Below are 15,405 nucleotides of genomic sequence, written 5' to 3'. Positions count from 1 at the left end.
CGGTATCGGAATTCCAAGTATTTTTTTACGGAATTTTGGAAATTTTGGTTAAATTCTTCGGTACTTCGGAAATCACAAACCCCGTACGGAAATCGTGAGTGTATGTAATGGTACTTTAACCCTATTAGCCCAAGGAGGGGGGGGGTAGAATCCACCACCCTGGAGTTCTTTTGTGTATATCTCGGACAAAAATTTTTCAAACGACTTGAAACTTTCTGACTTTTAACAAAATCTTATTAAGAGTACTTGTGAAAAATTTTAGGGTCATAGGTTGTCCTTGGTTGTCCAGATCAGGTTTTATGACTTTATTGTGAAACATGACTTAAAACCCAGCTAAAATCGTTTAAAACTCAATATTTTAAAATGCTGATAACTTCTGAACTATTTATTCAATCATTTTCACATTTTAACATGTGATAGGCATTGACAATATAAATATGAAAACTTGAAAAAAAATTGAAAACGATGACGTCATCAAATTATGAAAATTTTACTCATCTTCGGCATAGGTTTTAAGGAAAAATCTTTATGGAAATTGCAAAACCGGCAATTATGTTAAGGGACAGCCTTTTCTGTTTCAGAATCTTCAAACAGAATCTAAATATCTTTATTAGTTCGACTGCAATCGACATTTTTGTAATCCATAAATTCTGGCTTTTTTCCGGAAAATTTCGGTGGAAATTTTGTGATTATGTCATCGCTTTTTGAATGACGTCATCAATTTATTTTCTTACTGGAAATTTGTTTCACGATGGAGAACATCTGTACCAAATTCCATGGTCATAGCTCTTCTAGATCGAAAATAATCGAGGGTGGTAGATTCTACCCCCCCCCCTGGGGATACAAAAGCGAAAAAAGCTAAGGGCTAATAGGGTCATGATAGGGTTAAGGGCAGAATGATCCATTTGCGAAGTTTGTGCCAGGTAATAATTTAAACCTGAAAAATGCGAGAGTTTTTTTCGCGAAAAACAACTTTCCTACTCAGTTTTGCACTGTTTGCTAAATTTTTGTGTGTTTTGTGAGTTTTTGTTACCAAAAAAGGTAGATTTTATATGAATTCGCGAAAGTTCTATCCGTGAAATTTCGGCTAAAACCATTTTGCGAAACTTAAATTTGCTAAATTCCGCGACTTTTTGACTTCACGAAACTTTCTGCCCTTAAAGTAAGAAACATGAAATAAACATATCAAGCTCACGCAATCTTTTCCGACAAACGAGACCAGAACTAAAATTCTTCAAATAACATGCAAATAAAAAGCGTGAAAGGCTGCCAGGCTAACAGTTCCTCATCAATCAAAAAGCTTGGGGGCGTCAAAATATATATCCGCCAGAATGATAATTTGAGTAACTTATATTAACGTACTTATTTCTCTTCTTTTTTCAAACTTGATAATACAGCATTTTTGTTCGGGTTGAAGGCCAGCTTTTACGATTGAAGGTAATTTTTATCTAATTTAACCCTGCAAATCCGAGCTACCTTTATTCATGCTTTATTTTATCTTCATAATTTCCGAATTATACAGAATGTTTAGAGGCTGACCATAAAAGGGCATTAATAACCAAATGTTTTTTGAAAGAGCATAAAAATTACTAGTAATGAAACCATTCTCGAACTTGCTTTTATACGAGTTTGAAATTTTGGACTAATAAAATTCACAAGCCCGGTCGGTTCTCCGGCTACGGTCAGTATTTCCCCGTAAAAACAGTTAATATTGTATTATAACCCTGGGGTTGAGTGTTTAAGGTATACGTAATCGTTCTAATTACCAAGAAATTTAAATTAACAAAACTTACGTTCTTGTACATGCCCCTTTGTTTTAAATGCTTGTGGTGGTGAACCGCACCTAAAAAACGACAGAGTTTGCCTTAAACCGAGAAAAAAATTTCTGACGTCAGAAATGAAATATGAAATTTATGAAATGATGTCAGTTTTCTATGAAAATAACTAATGTCACAATGAATTTTTTTAACGACGGCGATGGGCAACTCATTGCGAGCACCTCACTAAAAGCCGGGATTCATTAGTTTTTTGGCGATTCTCACAAATTCGATGATTTTTGAAAAATAGAAACATTTCAAGTGTGCAAACCAAAACATTCGAATTTCTTACGTCAATTTCAACTTTCGAAGCTCCTGTGTAGTAGCGAAAAAATTGCTACACTTGAAAGGTTTCTATTTTTCAAAAATTTGCTGAGGTGCTCGCTAGGAGTTCGAAAAAGTCGCAAAGTGAATAGACCTTAATACAAAGGATGCAAAACTAAAGTCTGAAGACAAATCACGCTTTTACTCGAAATTTTTATGTGCTTGTCACATGACATTTATTTCTGATTGGTTTGAATTTATTGACACTAATAAAGTTATCAGCTGTAAGTTGTAAAGAATGGGAATAACTTTTTCGAGTAATCACATGTTTTGACTGCATTGATACAATAGTAGTTTGTAAAATGTGATCTGTGGAGGAGATCCTATTTATGGAAACATGTATGGAAAGTACACTCCTCCATAATGCTCATTTTCTAAATTGCTCGTCTCAGACAAATTAATCGTCTCAGTATAAAAAGAACAAACTTTGCAACCCGTGTATTACGTAGAAAAACGCGGGCGAGATCTAGTATAGGCTAGGCAACTCCGTGCTATTTAAACCTTTTGTTATGCAAAAAGAACCAATTACATTGCGTAAAAAATCGTACAGACCGCGTGCAAAAAAAAGAAAACCCAGTTGACAATGGCTAGTAAATTGTCACCTGATCACCTGAATTTAAGGATTACCTTGCCCTGGAGGTCTTTTATTCACAATTTGTGGTCTGCCACGTTTCTTGCTCCTGAAATTAAAAAAGACGACTTTTAAATTGATCGTCAAGAGGTTAAATAATGATGAGAAAACAAAACTCAAGTTAACGTTTTTATGTAAAATATCGTATTTTCGGCATAACAGGGTCTCGGTCTCTCCACTTTTCCCGGGCATATGATGGTCCTAAGATATACTTACTGCTGTTGTTGTTGTTGTTGTTGTTGTTGATGCTGTTTCTGTTGCCATCTTTGTTGACACTGAAAGAAAGTTAGAAGTTCTTATCTCTAGTCTCCATGCTAAAAGAGTACTATCCAGAGGTTTGACTCAAATACCACTAAATCACCTACGAAACCTACACTACTTCTGTAACTTTTTGAAAATTTACCAACGGATATCACCCCCACCCCCCCTGGACAAGCATTAGTTGACCCCCGGACATTGAAAATCACCCCTAATCAGAGCAAGTTTGCCCCAGATTTTTTACTATCCTCCTGGACAAAATATCCAATAGATCCTTCACCCATGTACAAAAATTTTCTGGATAGCCCATTGATTGAAAGAAGATAAAGCTTAAATTTGCATCCAAATAAGACCCTTCATGACTAACTACACGAAAGGCGACCAAGGAACGAGCAAATAGTCTAGTAGAATGAGCTCTACCTAAGCCATTTTGGACAACTTATTTGCGGTGTAAAGTGAAGAAATGTTAAAACTACTTCATCGCCTCATTTTAGCTTCAAGCTAAATATCATACTTTCACGGAAGACAAACCTAACTTTATAGGACTCACCCTGAAAAAAACATTACAGGTATAATCAAAGGTGAACTTACCAAGCCAGAAGGACCAGGTAATTCTCCATCCTCAACGCAGGATGCAGAGGAAGATGAGTCTCTATCTACTCCCTAAAAGAAGAGTTATAAGTTATCAATTTCATGTGTGTCTTTACTAGTAACCATAGCTACCAGAAAGAGCTGTTGGGTTGAAAGATGATGTTGATTGACTATTTCATTTCAGGTACTGGTATGATGGTGTGGTTAGTGGCGCAATGATTTAGTTGTCATATCAAGTTTGACTTTCCAGAAGAAGGTGGGGTTGCCAGGGTACTCCAAATTTTCATACTTTCGTATGGATTCTTGTGACCCAATTTATATATTTCTCAAAAACAATTTTGGTCTGTAAATGGAATATCTATTAAATGAACAAAGAAATACACATCTATATTATAATTCCAAGGAAAATGGAGGAAAAAATCGATGAAAATGACAAAGAATTACCGCTTAAAAAGGAGGTTTGCACCTCAGAAAAATGCATTATTAAAGAAGGAACAACACCAAAAGACACTCTGACCTGTAGAAAGTGCCACCGAGATGTTCATTATGATTGTTCCGAGCTACCTATTTACCAAATACAGATTTACTTAACGTTTAAATCTCGAAGTTTTCAATGCCAAAGTTGCGTTAAGATTTCGCCAGAGCTGACTGAACGAGTTGAAACATGCAGAAACACCAAAATCGAAGGACTTCAAAAGGAAATTTTAGCATGTGAAAACATCATGAAAGTACAAAATGAAGAAATTTCCCAACTGAAATCAAATGATGTGAACTTTCTTACAAAAGAAATCAAAGAAAGCCTTGAAACAAAGATGAGCATACTCGAGAAAAAGATAGAAACAAAGATCGAGAACATCCTAATCGAAAAGAAGCAAGAGGCGAAAGAGGTTAGTTATGCTGAAGCTGTATCCAAACAGATGAATCAAAAATCAAATAAGGTGGAGAAAATAACTCGATGTGAAACAGTCGGCAAACAACTATCCACAGCATGTAACCTAATTTTCCATGGAATTAAAGAACATCTGGAGGATCCCGAGAATACAACGAAAATCTACGACGAGAAATTTATCAAGTACAGAATCCTTGGATTACAACTGGGTATCAAGGACATAAAAATGATAAACACACAGAGGATTGGAGTATTCACGGAAGAAAGAGAGGAGAAAGGGAAGTATCGACCAATCAAGGTAGTATTCGAAAATGAAGAAGACAAGAACAAAGTCTTGAGAGCCATCACGATATACAAAGGCCCTCCTTCATCCTATCGAGCAACAGAAGACCTCACAATTATTGAACGATTGGCAATCAAAGAATTGTGCAAGAGAGCACATGAGCTCAATGCTCAAATGAAAGACAGAAACATTAAATTTAAAGTCAGGGGAAGCCCCAGAACAAAACTTTACCTAAAGAAAATTGTAACAACAAGCGATTGTAAAAAGACAGGTTCTTAGAGGCCCACGGCGTGCCTTGAACCTCAATCCTTTAATAAATAAATAAATAATACGCTTGAATTGGAACCCTGCTCATTCTAGCATGAAGCTTTTTTGCTAGACATTTTTAAGCACACGGCGATTCTTTTTTGCACCTTTTCTGTATTTATATCTTTCAATTGGTCAATTTTCAGCCTTAAAATGAAAGCTTTTTACCTTTTTTCAAACTGACAGAAATCCAGAAAGCGATTTTTTTTGAAAAAAAAAACTTGGTGAAAGTAACAAAATATTTCTTTACATTAACTTTCTTGAAACATATAAAAATTGTCTTATACAATTTTATACTTGGAATATACCTACAAGAAATTGTATTGGCCGGTTTTCCTTGGAAAACACGGGGGAATGTTTTCATTAATATGCTATTACACATATAAGAAAATATTATTGTTCATTTTCCTTGAAAAATACAAGAAAGTATTTACATCTTTTTCTCATAAAGGTAAAAAATACATTTAAGTTCTCAAAAATGACAATCAATTATCATAAGAAAGAGTATAGTCTCAGACGACACCAGGACGGCTAGTTGTATTAGTATAGATTTATTAAACGGTGTTGAAATCAACTTACCAGACTCACCACCGGTGGTGACAGTTGTGACATGTCCTGTTGAAAAAATGAAAATACAAACTCGATATCTCTCGTATGAAGGTCTGCCTAGTCAAATAATAAAATTCATCTGCGTGGTTTTCCATAATAGATACTTGGCACACTGAATCTCAGATATCTGTTGTAACCTTATTGAATCATAGTAAACTATCATATTTATGCCAGGTCTAATATCTCAGAAATAAAAAGTGATTCATTTATTCCCGTCAAACATCTTCTCAATCAGCAAGCAATGTAGTAAATGATTTAAATGATTTTGAGGAGTTACCTCAATGTCATCGACAAAGGTCGAAATGGACGAGCCCATGTATGATTGCACGTCAAATATCTAAAAATTGAAGAAAACTGTTATTTCTAGTGTTTTGAAAGTGTGAAAGATACAGAGGAACCACCCAACTTTATCTGGGCGCGACACAAAATGATAGATTTTATTTGATTTATAAAAGTGCAAACATTAGATTTTAAGACGCCATTTCTATGTCACATGGGTGATTTGACGAGAATAGCACCCTTTTATTTATATTTGAATTCAACGAGGCTCTTACATCACTCTCTTTTGATTGGGCTCCAGCTCCAGCTCCAGCTTCGGCTTCGGCTTCGGCTTCGGCTTCGGCTTCGGCTTCGGCTTCGGCTTCGGCTTCGGCTTCGGCCTCCACCTCCACCTCCACCTCCACCTCTATAATTTCAACTTCCTAAAAATGATTTGAATTATATTTATAGGGAGTGAAAGCTCCAATGTTTTTCAAATTTTAGAAAATTATACAAAGCTTATATCAAGCCGCTAAAAATAATCTTATCAATGAGGTACTGGAGGTATTACTTGCCCAGCTGGCACACAACGTTTTTTCGACGTTTATCTAACGTTTACAACGTCCATACAACGTTAGATGAACGTTGAAACAACGTTGTGTGCCAGTTGGGTGTGTTATATATTTATTCCCTGAAGAGAAATGTCTAAAATGGACGAACTGCCCATTTCCCGAAGATACTTTTAATGAAAACTGCTGAAGACATGTTTTGAAAGAATTGTTTAAATTTTCGTCCAGAACAGAACTGATAAGGATAGGTTAAATGCAAACTTTAAAGAAATCTCCACCAACAATTCACGCTATTCCAACGGATCCAGCCTCTGCAATTTTATAGAAACACTTACATTTGGTGGTCGGATCACCTTGATTCTTGACTGTAAAAGAAAAAAGGCACGTATGTATAAAACAAGATGATGTGCTCCCCTATCAGAATGAGAAATTCAAGAATCTATTAAAACCTTTATTTCATGGGAGGAAGGTCAGCCACGCATTTACAAGTAAAGGGAAATAAAAAAGAACTATAGATAAATAAAGATTTTACCCCTGCTGCGAACATCGCTTGAGGTGGTGTGGCTGGTCTTTCGAGCAGTGGTGCAATTGTTTCAGCAGGTTGCGATGGTGGCTTTAGGGGAAAGAAAAAGGAAAAGATAGCATGTGATAACATAGTGATTATTTTTTCAGTCGTCACATGCCGCTATTTTCAATAGTTAGATTTATTTGTTATTCTTATAATGGTCGTTGAGCATCAGTGGTGCCGTGATAATCGCTCCGTATGAGAGACCTGTGTAATCTTACTATGTAACTCTCAGTTGCCTGGACAAATCAATCTCATGCGAGGAGGTTTAAATTGGTCTTACGAAGGCTTTGCACATCATAAAGCGACAAAGGCCTCTGGGAGACAAAACTTTGAACTCTACAAAGAAGGTCTTCTTACCGGTGAAAAGACCACGGAGTCCTCATGGAGGTACTGAAAATCAAAAATTAAAATGAATAATAAACATTATTCGTCAGATAAAAAAATTGTTATCCCAAGTTGTTAATTTTCTTCTTCAAATGTTTATTATGCAGACATTTCATAATTTCACTTAAGTAAAACTTACAAAATAAGTATAGGAATTAAAAAGTTACCTCCACCGTCGACCATCCTGCGTCAGTGGTGGAAGCGGAACCAGCTTGTTCGGTCTCCTGAAAAATGAAAAATAATTCTGTTATTGATATTTCTTTATCTCGCAACTTATTGCTATGTCGATGCTGTGTGCGAGAGAGATTTTCAATTCATTAATTCTCAAGAACATCAATCTCAATACAACAATACGATTTATCCAGGAATATATAAGACTAAAGCAAATATAAACATATCGTTCTAAAGTTGGAAAGCTCTATTGTTTTTCTTTTGTTTTCCGATTGAATAGCGGCGGTACGAGCTATGTCCGCATGAAAAGCCGGAAAGAACGAACATAATGGTGCCTTTTGTGAAACAGCTAAAAGTCATATTTCTAATAAACTCAAGATCTTTTGAGTAATTACCTTTTTTTGAGAAAGATCTGTCATTTGATAATTACATGTTTCGATTCAGCAAAGCTAATAGCGCACCGTATCTCACACGTCATAATTATTTCAAATAGCAATTTGTACGAGCTCCAATCCCACAATTCATTTCGAATAATTGTAAAACTGTGAAAGTTATTACCTTTCTTTTGATATTGTAATTGATCAACGTGCAAGCGCAATTAACACAAAGGAGGATGGGATCACAAGTCGTACGAACGAATAAATTTGCGCAGACTATTTTTTGACTCGTTGCGTTGTCTCATGTTTACCGGGTATTGGTTTAATTCAAGAAAAAATAACTTCGGGAGACTACCGGAAAACCGGAAAAATCGGCAAATTGAAGCATCACGTCGGAGAGTGCGAACAATGGCTAAAACCTAGCCTGCAGAAATAGCTCAAACCGAAGAGATCAAAGGGATGCCGACGACATGTTTATCACTTACCTCAACAGCCGTGCTCTCATTAATTGTATTAATAACAATCTGATAAGAAAAAAACAAAGGGTTTAAATTCTTATTAAAACACAAACAATATTTTGAGGCTGAAGGGGAGCTGTCTGTTTGAGTTTGTTTGAGTTTAAGCTACATATAAGAATCATTTCATCTAGGGTTGCAGTGGTTACGCCTCTTTCATTTATCTCTTTGTAGAAAATAGGTAAGCTTAAAGACTTGGGGACACGAGAAATCTTTTTCGCGTGGGTGCAATGCAATATGCTCCATCTCACCAACCTGAAACGCTTTCTTGTGTCTCCAGCCCATTTTTCTTGTAATAACATTTGTGCTTCTCACTTTTGTCCCTGGGACAAAATCAGGGTGTCTTTTGGGTATTTCCCTCACTTTTTGTCCCTTGAAACAAAAAAAGAAACCATGAGACACGCAATTTTTTCTCGTGTTGGTGGGATGGAGCATGTTGTATTGCATCAACGCGAACAAAACTTCTCGTGTCCCCAAGCCTTAAGAGGGCTGCCAATTATTTCGAGCACGCTTCCAAACTGTTTATGTGAGTTCATATGAGTTATAAGTTTAAGAAATTTCTACCGTGAATTGATTGCTATGGCGATGATGTGATTATTGCTTTGGGAATAAGCATTTTATAATACTAACGATATTGTTTTGTTGTCATCTAAACAATCATGTATAGCCGTACAATGTGGTACAATACTCGTACGGAAAACACTTACCGGTGAAACATTTATATCAAGCTGTGCCACATCGTTGGCAACAGCTGGTGTTGATGTCGCGATATCCTGGTTTCCAAATAATAAATGAATAAAAAATAATACACTGCTGATACGGCAAAGTTTGAAATTAAATAAACCTGAAATAAAGAATACTTAGATGGACTCTTTGTAAAATTCAATCTGTAAGAACGGTCTAAATGAATTTCATTAATGCACACAATACGGGCTCTGACTGTTGAAATTCAGATTTAGCAAAAAAGGCAAAAAATGCCTTCTTCCTCAAAATTTTCCAGTCCCTAACGATATATTGCATCATACTGTACTAAATAAGCTCATACCGTTTTTGCTTTTTGCTGGTGGTTTAACAGCAGGCTAAAAAACAAATAAACATTTGAGAAAATCACTCTTAGAGGCGTGGTTGGCTTCTGGAGCGACTGGTAAAGGATTATCAAGGAAAATTTGTTCTCGGCGCTCGGCATTTTAAGGCATGCCTTCGAAATCAAGACCTCCGAGGTTCTACAATGACCGGTCAGTGAGAGCTGTACTGAGGAATATGACCGAGGTTGAATTATTGTATCAAGTAAATTTAACGTTTTAAATAAGTTTAACTACGACCATCATAATTCGAGCGACCGTAGTACAGTGGTAGAGCATCCGGCTACGGTTCGCAAGGTTGTGGGTTCAACCCCCAGCCGGGTCATACCAAAGATTCCCAAAATGGTACTTGATGCCTCTCTGCTTGATGCTCAGCAACTAAGAGAAGGATCAAGGGTAAGTGGAGAAATCCAGGGAGAAAGAGTGGCGCCCTCCCCTACCTTCGGGTAGATAGCTATCGAAAGAGGAGCCTTCGGGTCGCCTCCGACTGCGGTCGCAGACTTACTTACTACTAATTCGATATGCAAATTTGCAAACATTTTCATGAATATGAAATGATTGAAAAATGAAAAAAAAATTGATCTTACCTGTCAATGGGGACAGCGTTATTCCCTCCATTTTCATCATCATCACCATCGTCATCATCGTCATCATCATCATCATCATCATCATCATCATCATCATCATCATCATCATCATCACCATCATTGTTATCCTATGGGAATTATGAAAAAAATGAAGTTTGTAACTTTTTAATAAAAGGGTGAATAGCCCAAACTATTCATATAATTTTTGGATGAAAAGAGATGGTTGCACGTTAATTTTTTCTTTTCAGAAAAATATTGTATTTCCCAAAGCAACACAGAAGAAAAATCGTCGAATCTTTTGTTTTTTTCACGCATTTTCTAATCAACAAGATACATGGTCGTGGGCATGTATGAGAGAACAAAAGAGCAAGGATGGGCGGATCAGGAAATACAAAAGATTTGCTGTGGGGAGATGAAATTATTTTTTACAAAAGAAAACATAAATGTGTAACTGTCTCTTTTCATCCACAACTTATATGAATAGTTTTGGGCTATTCAGCGTTTTCTTACACGTTCTGTTGAATCCTGTTAGCTTAAGCCGCCAGTGAAAAAACACCCTTTCAGTACTTGACAAGAATCAACTAATCGTTAAGCTCCAAAGTACAAGTAAGAATTTGGGAAAAGTAAGAGCATCTTCACGTAGCGTAGACAAGGGTGTAGAACGATCTGAGTATGAGAGTAGATTCTGTCGTTTAATTCTGCTCTCCTAAGCAAATATTCCTTCTAGACCAGCAGCCGAGGTAGTGATTTGTGTCACTTCGTTGGGCACCTCTTAGATCAGGGCAAATTTTGTTAATCGATAGATTTTATCAAGGTCCCGATTTTTGATGCTATAATTAGATTCAGCGCGAAAAGTGGGTAAAGAAAATGGGGCAATTAGTTAAGTTTCGTCCACCTGGTGCCGAGAAATGGCATTTTCAAGGCGAAAAAACGATGTTTTGAGCGTTTTCCGATGACGTCAGCATCTTACTAGGGGAATTTTTAGAAACAATCATTCTCATTCTCATAGCTGAATAGCCCTGAGTTTGTAGTACCCTACGAAAACCTGATTTAACTTAAGGCCTTTTTCTGAATCTCGGACAGATCTATTCACTCTGTCTATGCTACCGTCTTCGATATAAAGTGGCAAACAGTATAGAAAATACCTCAACCAAAGTTTCTTCTTCTTCTTCTTGTTCTTCTACTAGTACTACTAATTCTTGATTCTGAAGTAAAAAAAATTATTTTTTAATTTTCCCCCTAAGTTCTATGGATATTATGAACGTTCGATTGAAGGGTTTATGTAAAACGGGCCTCATTTTTTCAACTTTATAAAGTATACTATTTGTTTTAGTGGATACCCTATACAAAATAAACATTACTCTTTGATTGACTGAACCAATTTAAATTTAGTCATTTTAGAGGTCATTCTATGTTTTCTGATGATTCAAAACCGTCGACTATTTTGAAAAAATAAAAACGATAAGAGCACCTCTGTCTGACAGGAGACGTGTTTTGAATGGTTCTTTGCGTCCAGCAATGTCTTCACCTAAAAATAAAAATTCAAGATAGGAGCAAACGAAAGAATTTCTTAAACACATCCCTGTCTCGTAGCCTCGGTGAAACTTTTTCCCATAGTGGGGATAACAATATTTATCAAAATTCCAATGGGGATACATGTTTTATTTTACCACAAGTTGTGGGTTCGAACCCCAGCCTCGTTCCCAGAGCCTGATTCTCACTTTTTAATAGTTTTGAAGGTCTATGCTACATCTTATATAAAAAGCAAATCGTCATCAGGACGAGGTTGTTCGAACCCCTGCTGGGTCATACTAAAGATTTTGAAATGGTACTTGATGCTCTATGGATAGAAGGGAAATGGTTCCTATCGGGCACCTTCTACTGTGGTTGCACCTTACTTAAATATCGCTATCGGGAACAATACTTGACAAAAATTGACCAGATTTAGCATAAATCTCTATGTTAGTCCCAAAGCTAATCTACCTTGGATTCTCCCCGACTTTTAATTACCTAATTTATTGTAACAGGGAATAAGAAATATGAAATCTTATAATAAAGGTTCAGCTACTGACTATTTAGTGAGGACGTACAATTTAACAGTGTGACGGAAAAAAACCATTTCTGGTACAATCTCGGTCAAAATTTATTGAGAATTTTAGTTAATTCCTCGTTTTCAGCAATTTAAAGTTCGGGCGAAAAAGTCGCTTTGGGTAAATTGATAAATTTATTCGAATATTTCAATTCGAAAGGGTTCCAGGCTATATTCTGAGCCCTATTGGACCATCCTTGGACTTTTAGTTCCTCAGATCCTAAGGTCCTTAAGTCTAACGTTAAAACTCAGAGTTAAAACTCTACCCGCCCAACCTAATTTAGAGTGCTTCCAAATCGTTTTTCGTTATATAATTTCGTGGGAGTTTACCTTTTTTTCTCCAAATATTATGACCTTGATTGTAGATATTGTGATGAATTAAGCAAAATCTGTAGTAAGTAAAACTTCTGAAATTCTAACCTGTGGTAACACAGTTTTCAGATCCGCTTGTAATTTTTGCAGAAAATCGTACACTAAAAGAGATTTTTGATAAATTAATTAAAAGCAAGACGGCTTGAAGTCTAACATTTCGCCTAAAATAAAAATTGAATGGGAAAAACAAACAGCAGAGATGGAAGCTAATCTGACATCTACTTTACATCGAGCCTTGATGAAAGGAATACAGATTACTTTGTATATCACCGTCTATCAAGAGTTATTGATTTGATTCTCATAAAGCATATGCTTAGATTGCCACCGCAGGGAGCCTAAAGCGACCGAGGATGGCATTCATTCAAACCGCTTTAAAATCCCTGCGGTGGCAACAAGTAACTCTCACTAATTATAAAACTCCAACGTCAATCTATTCGAATTGCAGTGAGATGTGAGAAGTAAGAATATTTTCAAATTCTAGAAAAATTCTTATAATAAAATTCGAGTTAGCCAGAGTTTGTACTTTTGAATTATAAAAAAACCAGCGAGTTCTTACCAGATTGAAGGTCCATCTTCTCAAATCAAATTTTTACTTTTATTCACTTTCTCTTAAAGAAAAAAATATGTTTCAGAAAAAGAGCATGTTATACGCTATCCTTACATGCGCCGAGAATGATCTATGTATTTTCCAACCAATAAGATTTCATGGAGAAGAACAAACACCATGGTTTAACTCACTAAGAGATTTTGCGTGCTAAAAGTGGGGGGGGGCTTCCGAGAGTACAAACGATCAGAATTCATGTAATGTTTTTTCTTGAAATACTGGCATACCGGTCAAAAATTTCTCCATTACTGAGACGTACCAGTAAATAAGTACTACCCCAGCTGGCACACAACGTTGTTTCAACGTATATTTAACGTTCACAACGTCCATATAACGTTAGATGAACGTTGAAACAACGTTGTATGCCAGCTGGGACAATAGATAGTATGGATAGTCACTCTTTCTCTCATTTTACTATATGGTACATTGTCAGAGGTATAGGGGGGGGGTTCACTTTTACGGTATGACGGTATTGGGCCTTTTTACCCCCGGTAAATCGGTATTACGAGAAAAAAACGACGGGATTACGGTATTTCATTTTCTCCCGGTATCGGTAAATTCACTGTTTTTTGTTGGTATTTCGATATATTTATTTATAAAAAACGGTATTTCGGTATAAAACTATTTACCTTTTAGTTTTTTCATTAGTTTCATGCAGAAAAACTTTCAAAAAAGATAAGTCTATTTCGCTATTTTAACTAGTAAAATTTCCTTGCTCGCTTCGCTCGCACAATCTTGGATGTCATATTTACTTATTGTCATAGTGAGGTTATTCTAAATAAGCAAAACTTTACGATATTTAAACAAATATTTTTGTTATTTTTCTGCGGGCGCATTTTTTTAATGACAACTTTTGTCATGCTAATACTGCATCCAACAAAATTTTCTCCGTCAGCACTAAATGATATGGTCGTCTCTCCGTATTCACTTATATTGCTACTACCATAGTATGCTACTACAATACAATACACTGATACTGCAGTAACTTAGAAACAGTAAAGGCGGTATTTACTCCTTCAATAATTAGTAAAAGAAGGTAGTTCTAAAAACATCTTGTGCAGCATCGAACGATTAAAAAATAATTCACATCATGATGCACATGATGCGTTTTCAGGCAATCTAGGCATTCTAAAATTTAAATTTTTTCTTGGGCGAAACTCTTGGAACGCCGCACCGGGTACGGCAGGTACGTCGCTCGCCGTACCATATTTTTGCCAACAAATGGTTAGTGTTAAATAAAATCAAACATTCTGTGACCAAACAAGGCATACTTGGCTAACAACAGCGTATTAAGGCCGTTTTAAATAACAAAGGAGAGCGAAAATTGTCGACCACAGCACCACCTCTATGAAGCCTGTGTTGAAGTCTACGGCTTCGCAGACCATGATTGGCCCAAACCTCGATTTTAAATTAATTCTCAATATAAAAGAAATATTACGGGTGGAAGAAATTATTGGGGGAAAGGCTTAATTTTGCATTTGCCTCCCGTAACAAGCAAGTAACTTTAGCGCGGCAGACCTAATATCTTGCTTTATGAAAGCTCAAATAGCTGTAACAGAGGCCTTAAAAAGTCGACGATATCGAGAATAAGGTCACAAAACTAGCAAAAAACTTTATATTGGCGAAAGTGTTTGGTATAAGAATAGGTCAATCTGTTTAAAAGAAGCCATAAAAAGGTTAAATTTAGCCCAATAAGGTCACGATCGTTTAACCAAAGATGTAAAAGCAAAATTGGTGCGTGGACGTGAAAATGGTTTTTTTCGCGCGTGAATACGTGAATTGGCAACAATTTGTGCGTGAATACCTGAATTGAGGGTTGACTGGGGGGCCTCATAAAGTACAAGACTTGTTTGTACAGTTTCTATTTTGTTACAACACAATAGATTTGATAACTGAAAATTCATTATTTTCGAAAAAAAACATAAATATAATATCGGTATCGGTATTAGGCTTCCTTCACCGACGGTATTACGGTATTTGACCCAAAATTTTGTCGGTATGACGATATTTAAGACCCCTGAAACCCCCCCCCCCGGTATAGGGCTGTGATCAAATAGTAATTCAGTGGAGAAAGCTATAGTTATTGGTAAACAACGCCTAAAGGAAACAACACTGTTTCTG

General features: G+C 36.3%; 4 long non-coding RNA genes across 4 annotated transcripts; all 4 read right to left on the bottom strand.

Annotated features, from left to right (window-relative positions):
• Positions 1-1,793: 1,793 nt before the first annotated feature.
• LOC136803710 (uncharacterized) lies at positions 1,794-2,809 on the bottom strand. Its single transcript, XR_010846192.1, has 2 exons — positions 2,769-2,809; positions 1,794-1,843 (listed from the first exon to the last, which is right to left on the bottom strand). It is a non-coding gene; the product is annotated as an uncharacterized lncRNA (long non-coding RNA).
• Positions 2,810-3,003: 194 nt separating this feature from the next.
• Positions 3,004-6,044, bottom strand: LOC136803703 (uncharacterized). Its single transcript, XR_010846191.1, has 4 exons — positions 5,986-6,044; positions 5,679-5,714; positions 3,622-3,693; positions 3,004-3,047 (listed from the first exon to the last, which is right to left on the bottom strand). It is a non-coding gene; the product is annotated as an uncharacterized lncRNA (long non-coding RNA).
• A 3,219-nt stretch (positions 6,045-9,263) lies between these two features.
• On the bottom strand, positions 9,264-10,333 carry LOC136803699 (uncharacterized). The gene is made up of 3 exons (XR_010846190.1): positions 10,220-10,333; positions 9,596-9,629; positions 9,264-9,323 (listed from the first exon to the last, which is right to left on the bottom strand). It is a non-coding gene; the product is annotated as an uncharacterized lncRNA (long non-coding RNA).
• Positions 10,334-11,714: 1,381 nt separating this feature from the next.
• On the bottom strand, positions 11,715-13,404 carry LOC136803691 (uncharacterized). The gene is made up of 3 exons (XR_010846188.1): positions 13,237-13,404; positions 12,729-12,781; positions 11,715-11,747 (listed from the first exon to the last, which is right to left on the bottom strand). It is a non-coding gene; the product is annotated as an uncharacterized lncRNA (long non-coding RNA).
• Between the last annotated feature and the right edge of the window lie 2,001 nt (positions 13,405-15,405).

The sequence above is a fragment of the Clytia hemisphaerica genome, unplaced genomic scaffold (assembly GCF_902728285.1).
Source record: "Clytia hemisphaerica strain Z4C2 unplaced genomic scaffold, Clytia hemisphaerica genome assembly, whole genome shotgun sequence".
Taxonomy (NCBI): domain Eukaryota; kingdom Metazoa; phylum Cnidaria; class Hydrozoa; order Leptothecata; family Clytiidae; genus Clytia; species Clytia hemisphaerica.
The sequence above is the reverse complement of the archived record's forward strand: the minus strand, read 5'-3'. Positions and strand labels throughout refer to the sequence as shown.